Source organism: Alligator sinensis, unplaced genomic scaffold (assembly GCF_000455745.1).
Source record: "Alligator sinensis unplaced genomic scaffold, ASM45574v1 scaffold1295_1, whole genome shotgun sequence".
NCBI classification, from domain to species: domain Eukaryota; kingdom Metazoa; phylum Chordata; order Crocodylia; family Alligatoridae; genus Alligator; species Alligator sinensis.
The window spans coordinates 1,603,976-1,612,872 of NW_005841880.1; the positions used below are offsets into that span (position 1 = coordinate 1,603,976).

Below are 8,897 nucleotides of genomic sequence, written 5' to 3' on the forward strand. Positions count from 1 at the left end.
GGGAGCGGCTGCCCAGAGCCCCCGTGGGACAGCCATGAGTGCCAACCCCCCCTGCGTGCCCGGCAGGTGATGCCCCTCATCCCTCCTATCCATCTCCCCTTCTCCCCACAATTGCTTTCAGGTGCTCAGAGGATGCCGATCCTCTGCTCTGACCTGGGGCCCGCGGCAGGGGTTTGCTTTGCCCTCGGACGCTGTCCTGATCCCCTGATCCTGGGGCTGCCTTGCAACTGGGGTCCCTGGCACGAGCCCTCAGCTCTCCGCGCTGGCAGCGTAATGTCGCACCCGCGATGTCCCCATTAGCAGCATCCCCATCTCTGCCGCGAGCCCCCTGCCCCTCTCCTTAGGCACCGGCTCTGCCATTCCTGTCAGCTGCCCGGTAGCTGGGCCCAGTGGAGGAATGCGCCGGGGGCCGGTTTGATTCCTGCTTCACCCCTTCTCCAGACAAGCGAGACCCCAGCCCCAGTGCAGCAAAGCATCTGCTGTCATTTGTCACGGCTTGTAAATCAGGCTGGAGGGAACAGGCGGGCAGGCTCCGTATCCAATGGGCCCCGGGGGGCCTCAACAGCGCGCAGGGGCAGCGAGAAGCCGGAGGAGCTGGGGTGGGGTTTGCTCCGGGTGCAAATTCGTGTCGGATCAGATCACAAGGGCAGGGTCCAAGCGGGGGTCTTGCAAAGCAGCCCCGTGCTTAAAAATAGCAGGGGGTGGGAGCAACGTGCGAGAGAGAGATGGCAAAGAACGTGCCTGCCGAGCTCGGCTCGGCTAACCCGGGTTAAAGCCACACCGAAGACCAGCAGATCCAGGCCTGGATTTTAGGTCCAGCCCTAGACTTCCCCTTCTGGTTTCCACTGATGTTGCCAACTTGAATTTAAAACCCCCTGTTGCCTCGTCTCCACCCCAGTCGTTGCCTCTGGTGAGCTGGCCTGAGCCACATCTCACTTAAAAACCACACCTGTGGGTCCCCAGCACCAGCCGCTCACGGCCCAGTCACTGCCCTGGACTTGGTGGCAGCAGCCTGCTCCTCTTCATCCAGCCCAGTCTCGCTGGGAGCAGATCCCGGACCAGCGCCTGATCCGTGCCTTATGTGGGATAAGCCCAGGAGCAAACTGCTTGCCCAGTCTCACCCATGCACTCAGCACATACCCAGCCCTGCAGCGTGATGCTGGAGCCAAGGCACCTTTGTGTTGTGGCGGGAGCATGCTGGGATGCAGAAATGCAACCCCTGGGACATCCAGGAGAGGAGCGGGGGAGAGATCAGCAGTCTGCACCGAGCGCCTTGCACTGTGGCTGGTCCTATTTTTTGCAGAGCATAAGTTGGAGCAGCCTCGTGGCTGCTGTGGATGACACCAGAGATGCAGCAGATCCCTAGACGTGGCCGCAGAGTGCAGGGAGGGGGAAGGCGATTTCCAGGTAGCAGTAAATCAAAGCCACGATTCCCACAGGCCATGCGCCAAGACGGACGGCGTCCCACTGTCCCCACACCTGTGCCGGGCCCACAGCCCGCTAGGGACCCACCAAAGATCGTGCTAAACTGCTCTCGCCCATTGGATTAGCAGTGACTCTCCGAAAGCCTGGGGCTTGCAAACATATGGATTATCCCGACCCTTTGCAATGGAAAAGCCATCTGGGGATTAGGGCCAGGATTGAGTACAGCCGCTGGCGAAGGGTGTGGGGGGCTGTGACCAAGTTGGGCAGGGAGGTGTTGATTTATTCTTGCTTGGTGGGCAGCATTTGTGGCCTGGGGGTCTTGGCAGGTGGGTGCTCACCGGCTGGATGGCTGCGCTCTGGGACCAAGGGCCTGAGATGCAACTGCAATAAAGCGTAGTTAGCTGGGGGGCTAGACGAGCAACCCACGTGGGAAGCATCGCCTTGAGCTACAGCAACCCACGCCCCACTGGGTGGGCTGGGGGCAGCCTTTAGCTTGGGCCTGGAAGGAGGCACAAACCCAAGCTTCTGGATCCCTAGCAAGGCACCTTATCCCTCCGCTCCCCCCACAGCATCTCCTTTTGCCTCCCGCTGTCCAGCCCACAGGGCCAGGACCCGGGCACTGTCCACGTGCAACCGTCTGGAGGAGCAGAGCGATGCTCTCGGAGGCTCTCCACCCTGCTTGGCAGCTGGAAATTGCTTTACAGCCGCGCCGCCAGGGTCCAGGAGTGGAACAAAGGGAGGCCAGGACCGGGGCGGCTCCGGGCTGAGCGCTCCCGGGGCTACAGGTTGGTGATGGAGGAAGATGCAATATCCACCCCCTGCCCTTCTGCATGGGGGCGGCGGGGGAGTGACAGGGGGGCAATTGGGTTGTACGAGGCGCTGGCGTGCTGGGGGGAGGGGAAGCTGCCTGCCTTCCCGCCCCCTCCACATAACACAGTTCTCACAGCTCATTAAAATGATTAATGGCTTCACACTCTGCTTCACGCTTTCTCTGACCCAGCAGTTTCCATAGCAACGGCCATCCCCTGCTATCGTTCTCCATCTCCCCCTACCACCGGCATCCCGGTCCCCTCTACGCGGCCGGGGAGGGGGGCGAGGGCTGCAGAGCCCCATCCTGCTGTCCCCAGGGTGCTGGCTCTGACCCCCCGGAGTGCTGCGGAACCCCCCTGCCCTGGGGTAGCTTCTGCTACCGTCTAGGAGAAGGAAAAGGAGGGGCCGGAGGGGAGCGACCTGCCTAGCAGGGGTGCCCTGACCACCAAGACCCTCGACTATGCTGCCACGCCGAGCTGGGCAAAGAACCCGGGCGTCCCAGCACGGGCACACGGCTCCCCTGGAGCTGGGCAAGACGTCCCCCGACTTAGGCTGCTGATCTGCACGCACACAGAGGGGCACAGCCTTCCTTTATGTCCAAGGAAGGCTACAGGTGGGCCATGGGGTAGCCTACACACCACAGAGACAAGGATCCCCCCACTTGCCTCTTCTTTGTTGCTTCCAGCCCGAATCCCGCGGCCTGATCCCCCAGCCGCGGTCCCGTTTCACCTCTGCCGTGCAGGCGAGGTGTCCCTCCGAGGAGCTCCGCGTCGCTCGGCCGTCTGGGGACACATGTTGGCTGCATCAGTCAGGGAACAGCAGCCCCCCACAACTCGGCCCTGGCGGGGAGCCAATGAAGACGGCCTCCTGGGGGGCACTGATCAAACCTGACACGCTTCTTAACCCCAGGAACCTGCTCCTGCCGCCAGCCTGATGGGAGCCGACAGGGCTCCATGCTGGGAGACAGGACTCAGCCGGGCTGTCACGGGAAGATGGCACTGCGGCCTCGCCTGCGCTTTGTAAATAGAGCTCTGATTGAGATGCCAAGGGCCCGGAGGGGTTTTCAAAGCACCTGCGTTGGCAGCAGGAGGACGCACCGTCTGATCCCGTCCTGCGCCATCGTGGAGCATCACTGATCCCACCCTGTGCAGGGGAGAAGGCTGCTCTGGGAGAAGCTGGCGGGGCTGGAAGTGCTGGGAGCCAAGCAGACTTCCTTTCTCCGGCAATGCCCAAACCCCTCCAGTGGGCATCTTAGATCTGGGGAGCACGTTGTCATGCTAGAAGCTTTGATCCCGTGGGCTGGACAGGGCTACGAGTTCCCCGACACTTGCCGCTGTCTTGACTGGGACTTAGCTGGAGTTGGGTTAGGTCCAAGCTCAGCTCTGGCCTGCTGGGTGACATGGGCAACCCTCTTGTGCCTCAGTTTGCCCATAGGTGAGCAATGACACTGACCTCCTTCGTGTGGGGCCTTGAGAGCGATGGAGAGGCGCTGGTCCCAGCCTTGGAAAGCGTCTTCAGCCAAATCAAATGGAGACACCTGGCATTGGAAACAGAAGTGTCCATGCACAGCAGACCAAGGAGCCCACTTTACCTTCCCACCTGCAGGTAATTCCTAATGTCCCATCTGTGCTGCCTACTTTTGGACAAACCCTGAAGGACTTGGGTGCAGCGATGCCGATTCCCATGCGTGGGACCAGCCTTTGCTACTTGAAAATGAAACCAGCTAAGAGGCCGCAAAACCTCAAGGAAGATCACCTGGCTTTGACTTCAGGCCTGTTTGGATTTGGGGTGTAGCTCATCGGTACACGGCATCCTGAGGTTAAAAACCTCCGCTGGCTTAACCCTGCAGATAAGCTCAACAGGAAGGGCTCAGCTAGTTTGCTAGCGGGCAGCATTAAAGGGGACAGAAAGGTGCAGCATGTGTGGGTGTTTATCAATATGATGGTAGTACCCAGAGGTCATCGGCGAAGGTCAAGTCCCTGTGTGTTAGGAGCTGCGCGTTCTCACTGCAAGACAGCTCCTGCTGAGGATGTCAGGGCCTCGTTGGACAGCACGGATAGAAGGCAGGCACGGAAGTGACTTGCCCCAAGTCACATAGTTGGGAGTAGAAGCAAAGCGGCATGGAGGCCCATCTCGTGTCTGTGCTCTCTGCTGTCAGACTCTGCTCAGGGACTCCTGGTCGCAGGTGTGACTCCTGCCAGCACGATCCTATGCAGCGTCACCGCCTCTGCCGCCTGAGCTGGCAGCCACGAGCTGTCAGAGCTGCCATGTCCTCCTGCACGCTTTCCACTAGCACTACAAAACAGCAGGCAGAAACCACCTTGCTATTCCAGCTCACCTGGCCCGACCCCGGGAACAGGTGCAGGACTCGGGGCAAAGGTGTGTACACGACTTCCCACGCGAGTCTCAACAGGGATAACACAGGCCTAGGGTCTCTGGGCAATGGGAGCCCGTCGCTCCTACTGAAATTCCAGGAGAGCAGAGCGCCTAATTCCCTTGGGGTGTGAAAACCCCTGCCCACAGCAGGATGTCCATGCCCGTCCCTCTCTCTAGGGTTTCAACTCCACCTTCAGAGTGAGAGAAAGAGCCATAAGACCTGGCGTCCCACTTCGGGAGCTGAAGGCACAGGGCACTCCTACCTGTTCAACGAGTCCTTCTGCCGAGTGCTTTTCAAAGGGAGCTGGTCTCTCATGCAGCCAAGTCTAGAAAGAACAACTGATCCTATCATCTAACAGCCGGAGAATTAGCTGCCCTCTAATGTCTGGATGCTTTTAGCTTCCTCTTTTGACACCCCTATCTTTCCCTTCTATTTCCAAGACATACGCTTTTGATAACTTCCCTTCCTGGGGGCCTTGATGTCAACCCCGAAACCTCCCCTTCCTGCTGCAGAACCGCGTACAAGAGGCTTTAGCAAGAAAAGCATGCTCTCTCTTTGCCAGGATAGCTCTCTTTAATGGCTCAGACAAATGGCTGCAGCTCTCTCGAATCCCACCTCGCAAAGTCAGCTCGAGATGGAAAGCCCTTATTGATTCAGCTCAGGTCCCTGTTAAGGCACAATGGTTTGCTACACTACATTTCCTAGGCTTTTATCTAGCGTTGTTTTAATCCCATGCTGACAAATGCACTGCACCACCGTCATTTTTTCTTTAATAGAGGGGGGTCAGTTTTCTGACTTGCCCATCTACAGAGCTTTGCAACCTGTATAGTAACGACTCGCTAGTGGGAAGCGATTACTGGAAATTTACCCTCTTCTCTCAATTATCAGCCTTCTTTAAAGCGGCAGTAAGGGAGTAACTAAAGACCAAAGATGACAAGCAAATAGTAGAGCAGAGCTATTAAGGAGGGAGCTTGCAGGGGGACAGCACTGAAAGATAGAGGAGGACGATTGTAGGAGGTAACCTGTGCCATCCAGCACCACTCCAATACATGTAGAAACAAGAGGAGGGAGGGGGTTTAAAGTGTGGAAGTCACCTTGCGCTTCAGTCTCCAAAGGACAAAAATGTGGAAAGCTTCATCAGAGCATGCTGAGCAAGCCTTGCCGAAGCCCTTAGGGGCGCTAGGACAGGAAGGAAAGGTTAAGCTTCCTAGCAAGGACTGAGGTTTCTTCTCACCGGTGCTGTGCCAAGGATTTTTGCTTGCGTAGCAGAGCCCAACAAGACACGAATGTGCATCTGGCTCAGGGGATTGTGATCTGTACAATCTACACACCAAGCTATGCAATTCAGGCACATCTGCATTTAACCACCTCTGAAGCCATGGCTCAGCTACTCAGATGCAGACAGGCTTATTTTTGTGCAATAGATGTTAGTGGGGGGTGGAAAGATCTGGTCTCGGTGGGGGCTGTAGTAACACACCTAGAGCCTCTGCACCTTTGTGCTCCGTGCAGTTAGATGAAGGCAACACCACAGAGGAGTTTTGCTCCTTTGGAGTTTCCTACAAGCAAAGTCCTGGCTACTATAGGGAAACTTAGCAAAGAGAATAGCCCCCACTGTTGCTACATCTGCCAAAAAGGTTTTAAGAAAAAAAAATTATTGCTTACAGAACAGATTCCAGTTTTATCATGGCTTGAGGTGCCAGGTAAGGTGCACTGTCTTGAGCTCAGCGGCACCTTGCTTTTTATGCTGCCTTATCCTTTGGTTTTACCATAAAGGCTACAGGAGCTCTCACTTGCCACTAAAAAGGGGGAGCTTTTCTGAGAGTCCCCTCGGTCACAGCATTGCTGCTTTTAATGGTCCCAAGACGATGTTTCTTCGGAGCCCGGCAGTGTTAAAGTAACAGAAAAAACTAATGCCATTGGCAACAGCTGGTTGGACCCTGAATAGTGCTGTTTGGAGGAGACTCGGGGCAGTGATTGCGGCACATTCATACCACGAATCCCAGGGCAAGGTCTTTTGCAGCAACCAGAGCTCCTAGTCTTCTGTCAACACATTGAAGGAGTATTTGATTTTCTTTACAGGGGTGTAGCTTGTAGCCGTGTTGGTCTAAGGACAGGGGCAGAAAAGGTTATCTTTTATTAAGCTCTTTGATTTTTCTTGATGTTTTTGTGCGTCCTTCGCGTGTCAGCCTGGGAAGGGAGGAAGTCCAGGTGCATGTCCCGACTGCTTTTTCCTCTAGACCAATACAGCTACGTCCTGGATACCCGACGCATAAAAGATATCAAGTTTTAGCTGATTCTTAAAATGAAATCTTCCTATTTTTCCCCAAGGAGGAAGCAACTTTGACCACCTGACACCTGAGATAATGCTCCTGCTTTTGTTCCAGCTAATTTGCTTCATCACAGAGCCTCACAAGAGACTATTAGCTAAGAACGGCCTGCCCGGAGGAGTTTTCCATCTATTGACTCCTAAGTGAAATCCTATGAAAAATGCACTTTCATTTCTCCACAGGAGAACTTTTACAATCTTTTCTCCAATGCCTGACGAAGGGTGCACGTGCCTGAAAGCTTGCAATTAAAGAATTTTTTTTTTTTGTTGCAAAAATGTAGTTGGTCTAATAAAAAAATATCACCTCTCCCATGAGCCTCGATTGCCTTTTCCTCTAGACCAATATGGCCACAACCTGGATGCCCGTCTTACTAATCAGCATATAGATTCTGCATGCTAGATTAAGCAAGTTGCAAAATGGTTGACCTAGACAGACAGGCTCTGTGAATAGACTGATTGTTTGAAGCAGTTGCATCTGGCGAGGTCCCTACCCCAAGCTGGGGGGGTTGCTTTGGGAGCAGGGTTAAGGTCCCTCTGAACTGCACAATGGAAGGGCAGTGAGGGGAAGAACCGAGTCGCTGGTGCTCTGACCTGGTGGCTTGCGTCTTTACAGAGAAGGATGCTGAATCAGGGTCTAAAAAGGTGAAGTTGCATGTATTTTGGTGGTAGGTAACAGGACATCGTGGTGTTCGGAGCCTGGCTTGGGTCCCTGAAGTTGAATTCCTGGAAACCCCGTGCGTGTGTACTGCCAGAATGGCTGACTGGGCAAAAATGATCATTGATAGATGAAAGGGACAATCTCAAATTTACTATAGGCTTCCAGAGGCAGCAGTGAAAGGGAGATATATTAGAGATTCGGGAAAATAGCAAAAACTTCCCCAAAGCAGCAGATCAAGAGCAAGGGATCTAGCTGCTGTAATCTTGGACACAAAGTTCAGCCTCTTCAGCAGACCCTGGAAGGCTGAGAAAAGGCTGTCCTGGAGGCTGCCCAGCCATCTTGTGCATGGACAGCAGCTAAGTGGGATGAGGAGCACATGGGAAGCGGTAAGACTTCAAAGGGAGGGAAGATTAATAACAGAAAAGGTTGGATTTCTAGAGCAGAACTGCAGCCCTGAGCCTAATAAGGCAGGAGCAGCAGTGGGCAGGAGAGGCTAATTAAAGGAAAGCTTTGAGCCTAACTCAAAGTGAAAATGGCTGGGAAGGTTTTGGCGAGCACAACAGTTGTGATAGAGCAGGAAATACTGATAGACCCCAGGCTCCCAGGTGCAAGGGAAAATGCAAGCATCCATTAAGTTGTCAAAGTGGCACAAGCTAATACATCTTCCCCCAGGAGTGACTTGCTAAACCCTGCACCTGATTCAGCCAGAAACCTTCCAGCTGCACAGACAAATCACTGAGCAGAGGCAGAGACCCGCCTCTCTTGGGGGACTTCCCCTGTTCCTACTCTACAAGGCAACGGCAAATGCTGCTCCCTTTCCCTGCTGCTTACAACGGGGAAATGCTAGTTATAGAGCAGGCAGCAGCATTTCAAAAGACTGTCCCCCTTAGTTCTGCTTTGAGGAACACACCTGGTTTAAGTGGGCAAAGTTTTCTTATTGGAGGTAACAAATGCATGAGGCAGGCTTTCACATCAGTGCTCAAATAAACCGGGAAACTTGACTCAAGGCTACAGGAGAAATTGTACGAGAGGAAAAGAGTCAGTTTTGAGTAGTGCAGGTCAAAGGATTACCTGAACCTAGCAGTTCATCGGGGCAGCATGGCGAAGAGATGCCAGTTTCCATAGCCAGGGTATGAAGCTGGTCAGGATGCTCAACAGCCGGTCAGGATCAGGAGGCTAGCAAACCAAAAGACAAGGTGAAAACTCCAGCAGACAGTAAGAGCAGTTGGACAGCTTATACTTTACCTGGGCAGCAAATTTGTTCTCCAAGTCCCTTCTAGCAGCTTACAGTTACCAAGAAG

General features: G+C 54.5%; 1 long non-coding RNA gene across 1 annotated transcript; it reads right to left on the reverse strand.

Moving 5' to 3' along the window:
• Nucleotides 1–3,588: 3,588 nt before the first annotated feature.
• On the reverse strand, nt 3,589–8,886 carry LOC112549199. Its single transcript, XR_003092552.1, has 3 exons — nt 8,842–8,886; nt 8,668–8,772; nt 3,589–3,772 (listed from the first exon to the last, which is right to left on the reverse strand). It is a non-coding gene; the product is annotated as an uncharacterized LOC112549199 (long non-coding RNA).
• Between the last annotated feature and the right edge of the window lie 11 nt (nt 8,887–8,897).